Source organism: Mustela erminea, chromosome 10, assembly GCF_009829155.1.
Source record: "Mustela erminea isolate mMusErm1 chromosome 10, mMusErm1.Pri, whole genome shotgun sequence".
NCBI lineage: Eukaryota > Metazoa > Chordata > Mammalia > Carnivora > Mustelidae > Mustela > Mustela erminea.
The window spans coordinates 77086249-77102667 of record NC_045623.1 but is presented as its reverse complement, the minus strand read 5'-3'; the positions used below and the strand labels follow the sequence as shown (position 1 = coordinate 77102667).

The window sequence follows — 16419 nt, the reverse complement described above, 5'->3', positions numbered from 1 at the left end:
GGGAGGAACTCGAATTCGCCTGAAGCTGCATGGAGGTCCGAGGAAAATCAAGCTGCAAACCCCGTATTTGCAAATTCTGCTCGCATTCGTGCCCTGTCAGGATAGCTTTATAGAAACCCTCACCACATTTATGAATTGCCATTACAGTGAATGTTTTAAAAAGTTTTTCAGGAGTGTGTAAGCATGAGTAATGCACTATAGAATTATCATTCCCAAACTAGGAGCCTACATAGAGGGAGAAATTTACGACTGGAGTCCCTTCTTGAGTGTGTAAGTGGGAGAGTAGACCGTTGATGGGTTTTTAAAAACTCATCCTCCTTCCTAAAAGTGTTGAATTCTGATTCCAGAAAAGCCAAGATTTCAGGTCCAGACCATTCTGGCCTCATATTTCTCCACTGCTGTGTCCAAGAGACATTTTTGGGTAAGACGTGGTTATCCTCTCTGACCCTGACCTCAAAAGGTTAACTATGTGTTTTAGATATTCTTAATTATTTTTTAATACAAGCAGTCTCCTCCTGGAACCTTTGGTTTAGGAACCCCCACTAACCTGCAGTTTGAGTGGCTTCAGCCTCTACTCTGGAAGTAACCCAGCTACTTCACTGGCGATCAGATGTGGGACTGGGGGCGGGGGGAATTTGGGCCCAGTTCAGAGTGCGTTTTTAACTATACCTGGTTAAATAAGATTATAATTTGTTACTCTTCTTTAGCAGAGGAAAGGGATTCCTTTCCCTTTCTGAACAGGTGACTTAAAGGAGTTTCGAATATGTCCTGTGTATAAGGTATCTGTTCTAGGTGTTTTATCCATAAATTTATCTAAACCCTTCATAAGTAATATCAGACTGTATAGCCCCCCTGATAAATATACTACAAGCTTTAGGTGTCATACGTTTAGTCTAAAACAGTGTGTCATCTATAAGGGGTACTGTCTGTTGAGTCTTGATTTGCTAAAACTTACAGTTAGTTAATGTAGAACTGGATTCCAGAACAAGCAGTTTGCAAATCTGGTTTCTTAGCACAGCTTTGCTGCTAACAAGTATCTTGGCTTTGCCTTGAGGAGGTCACTTAATGTCTTTGAATCTCAGGTTTCTTGTTTATATAAAACTAAGGGTTAAGGTGGTTCTAGCTCTAAAATTGTTCAGTGGAATTATGTTATCTTTTACTGATCTAGATCTAGGATATACATCTTTCTACCCCCAGCGTTAGTTTGTTTCCTCTTCATTTTATTGATTTATTTTGCAGTGTGTAAAGATGCCTTTTTTGAGGTACAGCAGTTGAAGTTCCACATCATATTTCTGTTGTAGACCCATCTGGCATTCTGTGAAGGAGTAGGGAAATTCTCTCTGTTTTGTGTCTAAAACCCCATTTGAGGAGCGCCTGGTTGGCTCAGTTGGTAGAACATGTAGCTCTTGATCTTGGGGGGTTGTGAGTTTGAGTACTATGTTGGGCATGGAGGTTACTTTTTAAAAAATTTTAAAAAACAAACCATTTTAAAGAATTGGTCCTAGAGAAAGAAAATTGTTTTCTTTTTCAGCAGGAAAACCCTTTAAACCTTTTATTTAGTGTCTTAAATTTTACAGGAATTCATGTGTGAATGTATCTTCGTCTCTTTGCAAACCAGAAGTTACTTCTTTCTAAACTACGAGAAAATATAGTCGCTGGAGTAACTGCAGGCAGGCATTTTTTGAAGGAGTTTTAATCTTTTGTTAATTCAGAGATACCCAGACACAATTCATGACACGTAAAACAAACCTATCAGATCACTCTTTCTGCCATCCAAAGCAGTGATGAGATTTATTTGTCATGGGGGTGGGTTAATTGAAGCCCAAGGGGTAAGCTCTGTGCAAAGAGTGAGCTCCTTTGCTTGTTGCTGTAATCATGAAGCCCAAGGGGTAAGCTCTGTGCAAAGAGTGAGCTCCTTGCTCAGTGCTGTAATCATGACTCGAACAGGGTCTTTCAGTAATAGGCACTCAGTGAATATTTTTTTGAGTGAATAAAGGTATGCGCTCTATTTTCCAGTATCTTCTATCGTCAGACTACAGAAAAGCCTTGGCAATTTGCTGAGCCAAGTATTCCTCTGGAGTAAACTCTAGAACTTACTGGCTTTGAAATGCAGAAATAGTTACTGATATTAATGACATTTCCCATTTGCAAATTATTGAGGGTGAGAGCTGGGAAAGCCTTTAAGATCATCCATCCTGACCCTTTCGTTTTACTAATGAAGGACCCGACGCTCAAAGATACTCAGTGCCATCCAGCTGGTTAGCAGCTAACTACAGTTCAAGACCCAATCTAATTCCCGTCTCTGGATACAGAATAAGCATGTGCGAGGGCATTTGCAGCCCATGGTACCTTTTTCCGTGGATGTGGAATTGAACTGAGTTGAATTACCCTGAGGCTAGACAGTGACTTTGCAAAGTGATTTTATGGGCGCCTGGGTGGCTCAGTGGGTTAAGCCGCTGCCTTCGGCTCAGGTCATGATCTCAGGGTCCTGGGATCGAGTCCCGCATCGGGTTCTCTGCTCCGCGGGGAGCCTGCTTCCTCCTCTCTCTCTCTCTGTGCCTGCCTCTCTGCCTACTTGTGATCTCTCTGTGTCAAATGAATAAATAAAAATCTTTAAAAAAATTAAAAAAAAAAAGCAAAGTGATTTTAAAATTTAGGAAATTAGGGGCGCCTGGGTGGCTCAGTGGGTTAAGCCTCTGCCTTCAGCTCAGGTAATGATCCCAGGGTCCTGGGATGGAGCCCCACATTGGGCTCTCTGCTCAGCGGGGAGCCTGCTTCCCCCCCCTCCCCCGTCTGCCTCTCTGCCTACTTGTGATCTCTGTCAAGTAAATAAATAAAATCTTTAAAAAAAAAATTTAGGAAGTTAAGGCACCCCCTTTACCAAGTCTCCTTCTCGAGATTAGTGCAAGGGGGTCCATGCAGGAGTCCCTTTGGGACAGTCGGAGCAGGATATCAGCCAATTACTTAAATTCTTTCCTAAGCTTCCCTCTGTGGAGGCTAGTAGGACCCCAATCCAGAAACGAAAATTTCAGGTTCTGTCTGGAAATAGGATTCATACAAGAGATGGAAAGTTTGGGATTTAAAGATTGCAGTTATTTAAACAAGGTAATACGAGTAAGCTGAAGATGTCATGCACATGCAAGGTTTGTGGTGAGTGATGTTGCTGCCCCAGTGTAGGTTTGCATGGGATGAGTGGGAATGGCCGCTGGGAAGAGTTAATGACCTTCGCGCGGCTGAAGCAGTCCTGCAGGGAACGCTTTCCCTTCACCTTCTGCAGGACGTGGCATAATGAGAGCCATGCCCATCTCCATTCCTTCTTGGAAACCACAAGTGGTTCATTCGTTCAACGGATATCTCTTAATTACTCTACCGTGGGCTAGTGTGGTGGTGCGTATGTCACCCAAATACATAGTCAGAGTCAAAGCAAAATACGCATGGTGTTTATCATGGACCAGGCAGAGGTCGGGGTTCTTTCTACAGATTAACTCTATAAACATCAGTAAGGTATCTGGCACGTAGTACTGGCTGGCAGGACCAGTACTCAGGAATCGCAGGCTCAGCAAACTTGGTTTCCTCCCTTCCACTCCACCCCATCCGTGCACCGCCTGCCCTGACTTCACCCGAATCCCCGCGGTGCCCATCGGTCCGCTCCCTCTCCCTCACCTGGCACGCTTGCATTCATTCCTCCTTCCGCTCAGCTCACATCTCTCATCTCTCTGAGGTCTTTCTTGAGCTCCCTCCCCTCCCCTCAGGCAATCCCTTTCCCATCTGCTGCCAAGTAACGTTGTTGAAAATCGCATCCATCATATTTTATTGTAATTTATCTATTTACGAAGTTTATAGTCTCTCTCTTTCGCCCTCTCTCCTTCCCTCCCTCAACGCCTGGGAATCCCCCAGATGCGTGCTCCATAACTGGTACCCAGTAGGCCTCCAGTTAATGTTTGGATGGTTGAGTGAAGGGCCTGAGAGGCTAATTTGAAGCATAGGGGACTTTTGCCGTAATTAGGTTCTGTTTGGGAAATCATGTTTGGATGTGTGAATGTTGTTGTGATGAGCCGTTCTCTGAGGGCACAGTCACCCGTGCAAATTAAGTTCTTTGACCACCCACGGGCCTTTACAACGAAAATTTCTGGTCTCAGGAAACAAGTATAGTCACAAACTCAGGGACAGGCATCAAGACCGGAAAAATGCGTCTGACCTGGAAATGAGGGTGTGTAACAGTTTGTCTCTGAGGAGCAGAATGATTCAGCATTCCTTGCCTTCCTTTCCGAGCTGAAACCTTGGTGGCCATATGGCGATTTCTAGGTCAGGTTCTTTTTTAAGTAAATTTTTATTTACTTATTTAAGATTTATTTATTTATTTTGGGGGGGTGGGCGCCTGTGAGTAGGGGGAGGGGCAGAGGGAGAGAGTCCTTTCAAGCAGATACCCTGCTGAGCACGGAGCCCTTCGTTGGGGGTTCAGACCCTGGGAGATCATGACCCTATCTGAAACCAAGAGTCAGACACCCAACCGATTGAACCCCCAGGTGCCCCTAGGTCAGGTTCTTTAAATTAAGGTGTCTGGGATACTTTTCCTTGGTTCCTTGTAGTAATCAGGTGAGTAAGATTGAAATATTTGGGTGGGGGGAATCCTAACTGAATTGGAGGAAAAGGTCATATTGCAGACTTCCAGAAGACAACAGAGGCCTCGTGGAGAAGGGAAGGACTCCCGTTGCTATGTAAGCAGGCACTAGCAGACAAGGATACCATGCTAACCTAGGGCACAGAGGTCGATCTTTGACCTCGCTCTCTGCCAAAGGCCTGTGCCTGACACCCTGTAATCTGAATAAACCACCATACAGGACTAGTGGATGAGTCAGAGAGCGGATGCAGGCACCTACCGTGTACTGTTTCTAAGCGGATGTGAGTACTGAATGGATAGTCTTTACCCTGAGCGTCCTCGTTTATATCCATGGGCCAATCTCAAGGACTGAATGAAGGTGGATCGGATGTGTAGTTTATGATTCCTTTTTTTTTTTTACTTTTTTTTAAAGATTTTATTTATTTACTTGACAGAGAGAGATCACAAGTAGGCAGAGAGGCAGGCAAAGAGAGGGGAGGGGGAGAAGCAGGCTCCCCGCTGAGCAGAGAGCCCGATTTGGGGCTCGATCCCAGGACCCTGAGATCATGAACTGAGCTGAAGGCAGAGGCTTTAACCCACTGAACCACCCAGACACCCCTCGTTTATGATTCTTACAGTAGTTTTTAGGGATACCTCATAAATTGTGTCGGAAGGAGTTCTAGAGCCAGTAGACTGGGATCCTGAGTAGATCTCAAAGCCTTACTTACAGATTTCTGGACCACCTCTTGCCGCTACCATTGCACTTCCACCAAATTGGTTAGGCTTGCCTGGTGGGAGAGGTGGAGCCATCATCAGAGATGTCCGTGTCCTGCCCATCCATCTACACCTCGTCCTTGGCCCTCCCCTTAGCAGGGAGTCCAGTGACATCCCAGTAGGACACTGCTAGCTCACTGCACTCCACCCCCTTCTCCAGGGGCTAAGTGTGCCACCTTGCCCACTTCACTGAGAAACTTCACCTTATTATTTTAACACAAACCTACAGCGTGGTCTGAAGTTTTCCATCTATTTCTATTTGATCCTTCATTATCAAAAAGTTACTCAAGAACCTCCCCACACACACCAAGAGAAAGTGATAAATTTAAGTTACTTTGCATTGAGGAACTAACAAGAATAATGGTTCTTTATTTCTGCAACTCTGTTATTAATGCTCCAATATCTTTTATGTGCCTTGATCTTCACAACCATCCTACTTGTTCCACAGCTGTTGCCTGCCCATCTGTGCCAGGCACTGTGCAAGGTACTGGAGGTAGAATGAAGAGGACAAACACAACCTCCACCCTCATGGTTAAGATTTCCTTCACTCATTTGGTCAGCAAATACCTGCTGATTACCTGCTGTGTGTAATGTATCATTCTAGATACTAGAAACTGACACCCAGAGAGACCGGGTGCCTCTCCAGGAAATTACAGTCTAGATGGGAGAGAGAGGATATAAACAAGATAAGTCAAATATATAGTATGTTGGTGAAAAGGGCTAAGGAGGAAAAAGCAGGGAAGGGGAATGGAAGGATAGGATGTTTCTGGAGGTAGAGGAGGGGATGCAGTTTTGGATAGGGGGGCTGGGGTGATCCTTAGCTAGGAGCTGATGTTCAAGTAAAGACCTGAAGGAGGTGAGGAAGCAAGCCATTTAGGTGCCTGGGATTAGGGGCGCCCGGGTGGCTCAGTAAGTTAAGTGTCTGCCTTCAGCTCAGGTCAGGATCGTGAGGTCCTGGCATTGGGCCCCACTTCAGGCTCCCTGCTCAGGGGAGAGCCTGCTTCTCCCTCTGCCTCTGTCCCTGCCCCCACTTCTGCTCGCTTCCTCTTCTCTCTGTCTCAAATAAATAAAATCTTTTAAAAAATTGATATCTGGGATTAGAATAGTATAGGAAAGAGGGAGCGACAAACCAGCCTGTGGCCAGAGCGGAGTGAACCACCAAGGGCAAGTATTAGGAGAGAAGGTCAGAAAAGTGGAGGATAGGGGAAAAAGTGCCAATGTATAGGGCCTTGTGGGTCATGGAAGGATTTTTATTTTTTATTTGTTTAAGTAGGCCCCATGCCTAGTGTGGACCCCAACACGGGGCTTGAACTTACTACCCCAAGATCAAGACCTGAGCTGAGGTCAAGAGTTGGACACTTAGCCGACTGAGCCACCAGGTGCCCTGGTCATGGAAGGACTTTGTATTTTACTCTGGATGTGCTGGGAATCTGTTGAAGGGTTTTGAGCAGAGGGAGGACATCATCTCCCTTATGGTCACATTATCATTTTGATCACAGTGTTGAGAATGGACAGATGGTAGTGAGGGCAGAGGCAGGGAGATCACTGAGGTCATTGCTACAATTCAGGTCTGGAGAGATGATAATTGTTGGATTAGAATGATTTCAGGGGAGGAGGTGCATAGTGGCTGGATTTTGGATAGACTTTGAAGACGAAGTTGTCAGGACTTGCCTGACATCAGATGTTGGATGTTCAGGAGGACTCCAGTGTGTCTGTCCTGAGCAGCTAGAAGAATAATGTGCCATTTACGCATATGGAAAGGGTATAGGAGTAGGTTTGGATAGGTGGTGAGGATAAGGATTGAGTCCAAGATGCCCGTGAGACATCCAAGTGGGAAATGTCATGTAGGCAGTTTCATCTTGCTGGGGATATAGAGCAAGCCCTGGCCTGAAGATATCCAAAGTAAAAGCATCTGCAGACACCTGGCAAGGGAATGACTCCAGATAGAAAAGAGAAGAGGTCCAGGGACTGAGCAGCCGGCGAAGAATCCTCAGTATATGGGATGAAGAAATCCAGGAGTGAGTGGCATCTTGGAAGCCAAGTGCAGAAAGTAGTCAAAGAGGGAAGACGTGATCAGACGGTGTCAGGTTTTGCTGGTTGATCAAGTCAGATGAGGGGTGAGAATGGACGACTGGATTTAGCAATGTGGTCTTAGCATCGGGTGTCCCTGAGAAGTCTCATGACGTAATGGAAACCAGGGAATACACACGGTTATAAAGAGTCTTGTAAAGGGAAGGCGAGAAATGCATTGATAGCCAGCTGGAAGCTGAATTGTGTTTCTCCCCCCAATTTTCTCTCTCACTCTGCCTTCTGAGGTTACAGCAAGAAGGCAGCTGTCTGCAAGCCAGGAGCAGGGCCCTCACCAGAACCCAGTCATGCCAGCACCCTATCAGACTTCCAGTCCCTAGAACCAGGAGAAATAAATGTCTCTCTTTTTTTTTTTTTTTTTAAGATTTTATTTATTTATTTGACGGAGAGAGATCACAAGTAGGCAGAGAGGCAGGCAGAGAGAGAGAGAGAGAGAGATGAGGAAGCAGGCTGCCTGCTGAGCAGAGAGCCCGATGTGGGACTCGATCCCAGGACCCTGAGATCATGACCTGAGCCAAAGGCAGTGGCTTAACCCACTGAGCCACCCAGGCACCCAAAATAAATGTCTCTTGCTCAAGCCACCCAGTCTGTGGTATTTTGTTACAGCAGCCTGAGATGATTCAGACCTTGCTCAGACGGGAGATGGGTTTGGGAAGTTTTTCTCGAAGACGAGAGAAATAACAGCATGTTGTATGCTTGCGTGAGTGATCCAATGGTGACAAATTGATGATGCAGGGGAAAGAGGTGAATCGTCCAAGCACTGTTTGAAGTGAGTGAGAGGGGTTGGGATCTATTGCATATTTTCAAGGAATTAACCTGAGCTAGGAGCAAGGGCACTTCAGCTGTTCTAAGAGAGAAGGTAACCTATAAGACCCAGGTGCGGGCAGGTAGGCAGATGTGCTTGTGGGAGCTTGTAGAGAAGTTCCTTTCTGATTGCTTCAGTTTCTCTCCTCGCAGTAGGAAGAGGGAGAAGGAGAAGGAGGGAGGAAGTAGCAGGATGAAAAGTGAAATCGTTGTCTTGGGTCAGGGAGAACGAATGGACTGGGGAAATAGGGTGCTTGCCAGGCGGCAGGAAGGATGCCCTTGAGACCAGTCAGCAGGTCTGTGTGTTGTTTTCTCCGTATTCCATTGCGCAGGAGGGCACACGAGGTAGGCTGAGTTGGATCGGTCTAACCAGGGACATGGTTTAGCCAAGCAAGGAACAGGTACAGGATCTGAGGACGTACCGTCGGTTTGCAGATGCATGCTATGGTGTCCAAATGTGGATTTGAAATAGGTTAAGAGGGGAAGTGAGGGACAGTGCAAAGGCGGGGACCCATGCACGGTAGTTCCTGGAATCAAAGATAGTAAGCCAGAAAGGGAGGAGACAGTGACTAGAATTATGATGAGTGCATGAAGTCTGGAATCACCCAGAGTCGTGGCTGAGGCTGGGTGGTGGATAGCATCCTTGGAGGAAATGAGGTCAGGAAAGGGACCTGGGCATTGGAAGAATTTTGCCCAGAGATATATCTCTCTCTCTATATATACACACACACACACACATATTTATGATTTTATTTATTTATTTGACGGAGAGAGAGAGACGTCGAGAGAGGGAGCAGAAGCAGGGGGAGTGGGAGAGGGAGAAGCAGGTTTCCTGCTGAGCCCAGAGCCTTATGGGGGGCTCGATCCCAGGACCCTGGGATCATGACCTGAGCCGAAGGCAGAGGCTTAACGACTGAGCCACCCAGGCGCCCCTGCCCAGGGATGTTGAAATCACCACCAGCTGTGACAGCATGGGGGGCCCCTGAGTCAGGAGCTAAAGCTCCAGGGATGGAGGTGGGTGGCTGGGGTTCCTGATGACTTGCACAAGGAGAGTGATGACAGCCCGGCCCAGAGTTTTAGGGGAGGGAGAGGAGGATAGCCTGGAAGCCACGGTGAAGAGCAAGGAGCATCTCTCCCACTGGCAGGCTCAGGAATCCCAGCGGCCAGGGAGAGAGAACAACCACAACTGGGAAGGGACACTGGGGAAGCATCGTTACTGGGGAGAGCCGGGGGTCAGCTGCACTCAGGAGAAGAAGGCAAAGGGAACACTCACCAGAAAGGTCAAGGATAGGGGATTTGCTGCCCCTTGCATCCCAGAGGGGAGTGCAAAGGGGAGAAGGAGTGGAAGTAGGGAGCAGAAAAGACAATGTCAGAGCCAGGTGGGGTTTAGCATCTAGCGAAATGAGGCTGCCTTGGAGACTGGAGTCTTGGGTGATCGATACATGAAAGGGATAAGGGGTTTGCTGACCTTTGTCTTCATGGTTGCAAGGAAGCTGGTGTTGGTAGGATGGGGGGGTGGGATGGGGATTGGGCGACAGTTGCCAAGTTCTGGGACTCTTCCATTTGACAGAAGAGGAAACTGATCCCCGGAGAGGCGTGTGTCTTGCCAGGTTGTTAAATGATAATAAGGAATTAAGTCAAGTCTCTGACTTGGAGGCCAGTGCTTTGTCCATTTCCCCATAATTGGCTTTCACCTCAAATCAGCCCAACCTCTTGCAGTGCCTTTATAAATACATGCGCCCTGAGATATCCCTCAGCTCAGGGCTTTGAAGATGCCAGGCCTTGACTGTGGATTTCTTTCCGAAAGGTAGACGTTATGCATTTATTTGTTTTACATATTTCTTCTGAGCCCAGAGGAACCATGAGTCAATATCTCCTTTCTGAAACTTTCCGTGGTTCTCTCTCAGAGATTATCCTGAACTGCTCCCTCCTCCTCTGCCATCCCCGTACCCTGATTCAGACGCCTGTCAGACCACTTCTCATAATGTGTTAGAATCAGTCGCCCCCTCTCCCCACCCCCTGCCCAAACCAGACTGCTAACTGCCGAACACCCAGGTGCTCTGCACAGGTAAACAGCATTCATCACAGTTGTGTGTGGTCTTTCTTCTTCAATTCCAGGGATCACCCCTCCAGCCCCATGCCCAGCCTTCAAGATGGCGCCTGTTCCTCAGCTGTCGTGGCCCTTCCATGTCCCTGTTGCCCTTACCATTTGGTGGCCCTGGGGCCCACATAGGCATGGCAAGCGGGAGGGGCCAGGAAATTACTACCACGCCGCTGGAGCAGCTTTCAACCAAAGACAGTGGGTGTATAAAAATTACCGGTGGCCGGCTTCCTCTCCCCTAGGGTGGGATGGCTGAGACGTGTGCCCTAAACCATTGCTTGTTGTCGTGAGTAAGCCCCAGTTGCCAAGGGGGTCCCTCACTGGACAACACCTCCTGTCTTGGCCACATCATCTCTTCCACCCCCCACCTGGGTTTGCTGAAATTACCACTCTAATAATAAACTTCCTGCACTTGTCTCGGGGAGTGCTTCTGGCGTACCCCCTGAACTGACCCTGGACTTGGCCCGGAGTAGGAGCTAGATAAATATTTGCTGAGCAGATGTGTTGAGCGATGGACTGAATGCATCTTTAGGTTGTGTCTGTGTGTCCATAAGAAGACAAGTTCCTCGTAGGCACAGATCACCTCGCTCATCCTGGTATCCCTGCTTAATAGTGTGTCTGACTCAGCCCAACAGTTCAATAAAGGTTGAAGTGAATTAAATGACCTGAAAACAGCAGTTGGTGGGGAACAAAAGGGGCCACGTAGTGACTGTGGGTTTTAATGAGGTGGAGATAAGATTTCTTTGGGCAGTGAAACAAAGAGCTTTAAAAGGAAGGAGGAGTGGTGATAGCATGTACTCCCTAAAAATAAAAATAACTTCCTTAGGAGAAAGTGGGGGTAGGGGGTGGAAGGCAACCAGGGAAAACCTGGAGCATCCCTGAGACGCGAGCCGGATCGTGTTTCAAATGGCACATCTTCACAGTGTGACGAGGTAATGCTGAGCTGTCCTTGCCTTATCCACTTACTCTGTTTATACTCTCGCCTCCTTTCTGACAACTTGCAGAGTGTCCCTGCCAGCCACTGTCGCACGGTCCTGTGAGAATAGAGGGGTTCTAAATGCTGCCAGGAGTGCGGTTCTTGCTGGCTGTCTTGCCATCATGTCCTGTACTTTTCTTACTTCTTTCTTTCTTTTTTTTTTTTTTTAAATATTTTATTTATTGATTTGACAGAGAGAGATCACAAGTAGATGGAGAGGCAGGCAGAGAGAGAGAGAGAGGGAAGCAGGCCCCTGCACTCCTGACAGCATTTAGAACCCCTCTATTCTCACAGGACTGTGCAACAGTGGCTGGCAGGGACACTCTGCAAGTTGTCAGAAAGGAGGCGAGAGTATAAACCTGCTGAGCAGAGAACCCGATGCAGGACTCGATCCCAGGACCCTGAGACCATGACCTGAGCCGAAGGCAGCGGCTTAACCCACTGAGCCACCCAGGCGCCCGGTGTCTTTCTTTTTTTAAAAAATATTTTATTTATTTATTTGATAGGTAGAGATCACAAGTAGGCAGAGAGGCAAGTAGAGGCAGAGGGGGAAGCAGGCTCCCTGCTGAGCAGAGAGCCCAAAGCAGGGCTCGATCCTGGGACCCCGAGATCATGACCTGAGCTGAAGGCAGAGGCTTAGTTCACTGAGCCACCCATGTGCCCCTGATTTTCTTATTTCTTCTGCTTGCTCTGTACATGAAGGTTTTTTCCTAGTGCACTAGAAACTGGTTTGCTTTTGAAGTTTTCTCTTGTGAAGCAGGGGTTGTGTGTGCGTGTGTGTGCCTGTGTGTGTGCGTGTGTAGGCACAGGGGCTAGGAGGACAGTGACCCCTCATGCCTCAGTTCCTCGTTAGCATGGAGACTTGCAGAGTCAGATCTGTTGCAAGGATCCATATGACAAGAAATCTTTAATTTATTTATTTACCTAATTTAAAAAAAAAAAGATTGAGTGGAGAGAGAGAGCAGAGCAGGGAGGACAGAGGAAGAGGAAGAGAGAAACTCTAAGCAGACTCGGAGCAGAGTGCAGAGCCTGATGCAGGGCTCAGTCTCCCAACCCTGAGATCACAACTTGAGCCGAAACCAAGAGTTGGGGGCTTCACCAACTGCGTCTCCCCAGTGTCCCTAATTTTTTTTTTTTAAAGTAATCTCTATACCCAGTGTGGGCCTTAAACTCACAACTCTGAGATCAAGAGCCACATGCTCTACTGACTGAACCAGTCAGGTGCCCTGCGAAATTTTTCATTTAAATGAGGTAAGAGGTGTGAAAGGTCTCAGTAGAGTACCGAAAACACAACAGGTGCTCCATAAAAATTCTCAGCCAGTTTCCGATCTGAGTGTCTGCCCTGTGGACTGTCCGTATATTTTCTGTTTCCTTCTATGGGTATGAAGGATTGAGGATGGTTCTTAATTTTTAGAGCTCTACTCTCTAAGAGAGAGTTGCTTCTTTCTAAAGCTATTTCTTGGTATTACAGAGTACATTTGTTTGCTGTTGTATGTACAATGTGAAAGTCTAGTTTTGTAGAATTAATTTAATCTGATATATGAGTTAGAAAAGAACAGGCCCAGTTCTTTGAGAAAAGTCCCATTTTTCCAGGGGGCTTGGGTGGCTCATTCATTAAGTGTCTGCCTTTGGCCCAGGTCATAGTCCCAGGGTCCTGGGTTCACGCACTGTGTTGGACTCCCTGCTCGGCAGGAAGCCTGCTTCTCCCTCTCTCATTTCCCCTGCTTGGGTTTCTTCTCTCTCTGTCTCCCTCTGTCAAATAAATAAATAAATAATCTTAAATTTTTCTATCTTGTTTTTAATGTAGTAAATTATTTCCAAATATAAATAACAGTTCAAAAGAACATGAGAATATAATGAACCATGAAAGTAGATTATTCTTTTTAGAAGTAATATGGAAAAAATATTGTTGTGGCTTCAAATGGTTGATTTCAACTGGATTGGCCATTGGTTCCTGTACTAATTAGTTTATGGTCTGATATTTTTCATTGTCTTACTGACCTGTTTTGGGACAGAGTGATATAGTTAAAAAAAAAAAAAAGTGGTTTGAGGCAAAATAGTATATTTCAAGCCCAGCCTAGGAGTCTGGGAGACCCCAAATAATATTCCAGAAACAGCTCTGCTCCCTTCCTCTTGCCCTGTTCCCCACAACAAGGTGATGCCTACTGGGCACTAGTCACATGAGATCCCTTGTTCTCTGAGGCCATGAGCCTCTCATTGCTGAGCGCTTTCCCTACAAGCAGCCGCAGCCAAGCAGAGCCCTGCCCGCCCGCATGGCCTGCATCAGCTCTTCACTCCCTTGGCTTAAGGCCTGTAGACGGCAGTGAAAATGTTAAGGACTCCGGGAAAGGTGACACATTTAAGCCACATCCTGTATTAAGTTCGTCAGGTCCTTTCCTGAGAGCAGATAGGGATGGGACGAGGGGGAGCCATTACTAAGTGGCTCAAGGTCTCAGAACTCAGCAGCAGGTTTGCCAAGAGCCAACCTCACACCCAAGTTGTCCTTGGCCATGGCTGTGTGGATCCGCAGTTCATGTGGGTGCCACGGAGGAGTGGCTGCTTCTTGTCCCCTACTTCTAGAAGTGGTGATGTCCCTAGGAGTAGGTGGCAAAGAGAACGGGGATGAACGGGGCAAGCAAAGATACCCACGGCAGGGATGCCGGCACCGTGAACACGGGCAGAGGAGGACTGTGCAGATCTGTTCCTGGGCCTGGCCCGGCCCTCAGCTCAGAGCTGGAAGCCGGCATGGTCAGAGCCCACACCTGTCTGGTTGGTGTAGAGCCTCTTTGGCCCCTCTTTAACCCATTCCATTCTTCATTTATTGAAGGCTTCAGTTGGAATGAGCCAGGCCCAAAGATTTACCTTTGGAGGAGAGAGATGAAGTTCTGGTAAGATTTCCTAGGTGTCTGTGAACCTGCTTGGGGCTGAGCTGTCTCCGTCCACCTGTGGCTGGTATTTCCTGAAGCGACTGAATTCTTCTCTTCCCATTTAGAAGTTTAACTGTTGGTCTGTGGCCTCATGTTGGGACTTGAAAGCCACACGTTTCTGCTGCTTCTCATTTCTCTAGGTCACTTTTCTGTTGCAAAGCCATCTTTCTCATCAGGTGGTGCAAGCCTCCCCAAGCTGTTCCCCACCCCCACCCCTCTCCCCTGCTCGGTGGAGTGTGTGTGCCGTGGTGACGCGAGCCCCCGACGTGTGGACGGCTCTGGAGAGTTTCCAGAGCAGATTTGCACATATCCCTGCATCCCTTGATGTCGTCCTGGGCTGTTGCTTCTGCCCTGAGTGTTTACTCACCGTTCTCACCCACTGGAATACTTTTCTTTCATTCTCTGCCTATCAGTTTTGAGGATGCTAATACAGGGTTTGCTTTTTTTTTCCTTTTATATTCTTTTCCCCGTGTGCTGTCAGTGGCAAAGGAACAAACCCGTACACGTGATGCTGTTTTCCGATGGCAAAGTGAAGATGACCTCAATGCTCTCCATAAGTCATCCCTGAGAGTTACGTTCCAGTCCCTTGGGCTCACACTGTCCGCAGAAGTTCTGGAAACAGCGTATCTTAATGATAACACCTGCCCCCTTGGGTTGAATTGACCCGGAACATCTAGAATGGGAGGAAAGTGTGCAAGTTACATCCGTAGAGTAGTTTTGTGATTCTGGTTTCTTTCTTTGCTTCCTTTTGTTTTGTTTTGCTTCCTGTTTTTGTATGGACATGATTCATCACCCCAACCCGTGGAGAAATAGTAACTTTTCCTCTGTATCTTTGTGTTCTCGGAATTTGGTTGCGTAGCCCATTGCTTACGGAGTAGAAGACGCTGAGCTTAAAGCCTATCTATAAGATGGTTCTGACACTGTTTAAAAGGTTTTCTTTAGAGCCTTTTAAAGACTTCTTTAAGGTTCCCTGAGTCCAGCCAAATCATCCCCTGAACTCACTTCTCATTGCCCTTCCCATCCCATTTCTGGTCTCCATGGTTCCAGATCTGTCTCCCTGTGGCTTCTGGACAGTTCAGCAAACATCAGGTACCTGTTGTGCCCCCGGCACTGTTCTGGGGGCTGGAGACGCAGAAGCGAACTGACAGAGAAAACCATACTCATGGATAGCTGTGTCTCTTGGGGTCAGAGAAGACAAGCCAAGTAAGTCTTCTGCATGGAAGCCCTTCAGACACTTGAAGACTGAACTCCCGGTCCTCCAGGTCTTCACTTCAAGCTCGTGCTCCCAGTTTACCAGTGAAATACAGCTCAGGTCCTTTCGCCACAGGCACCGGATGCACCACTGGATGCATTCTACTTTTGATTGATTGCGAATTGATTTTTAATAGATTGATTTTTTTTTTTTTTTGGAAGATTTTTGTTGTGGTTATAAAGGCAATATGCACTCGGAGATGTTTTGGAAACTACAGATAAGTATAAAACAGGAAATCACCTGTCATCCCGTTACCCTTTGTTAAAATACTGGTCTATTTCCTTTTAGTCTTTTCTAACTTGTATTTGTCATTTTGTGTCCTTTTTTTTTTCTACTTATCATTGGCATTTTTGCACTCATTATATTCATAGAAATCATTCAAGTGGTTACATAATTTTCCAGACCAATTTTTATCTTTTTTTTTTTTTTTTTTTAAAGTAGAACCTCTGTGCCCAGCGTGGGGCCGGTACTCAGGACCCCGAGATCAAGAGTCTCCTGCTCTACTGACTGAGCCAGCCAGGCGCCCCTCCAGACAGACTTTTAAAGGTTAAGTCTAGTAAGGAGCCCATAAGTGAACTACTCTGCTTCCTTTTCCTGACATCTCCAGCCTCCTGACCCACTACCCTCTGAGTAATACTTGGGCTCCGTGGAAGAAAGGTGCAGGACTCTTACCTATTTCCTGTGGATTCTTCTGACTTGGATTATTGTCGATACGCTGCTTTTCCTTCTTCCCCCTGTTCATTCTTTTGTGTTTCTTCATGATCGTGCTCTGCCCGTCTGTGGGGAGTGTGGCATTGACCGTGGCTTTCTCGTTACAGCAGGATTTCCAGGGCCACCTTCAAGGCTGTCTTCTGCTAGGTTCAGTCTTAAGGAGTCGGCTGGAAGCAGTTCTCCTGG

At 47.0% G+C, this 16419-nt stretch overlaps 1 protein-coding gene and 1 long non-coding RNA gene across 2 annotated transcripts in view; both read left to right on the top strand.

The window, feature by feature from the left end:
- Positions 1–16419, top strand: part of RIMKLA (ribosomal modification protein rimK like family member A) — a 32670-nt gene that overhangs the window by 523 nt on the left and 15728 nt on the right. The gene's annotated exons all lie outside the window — the stretch shown is intronic.
- LOC116567320 lies at positions 354–16048 on the top strand. Its single transcript, XR_004276187.1, has 4 exons — positions 354–421; positions 14171–14231; positions 14752–15473; positions 15961–16048. It is a non-coding gene; the product is annotated as an uncharacterized LOC116567320 (long non-coding RNA).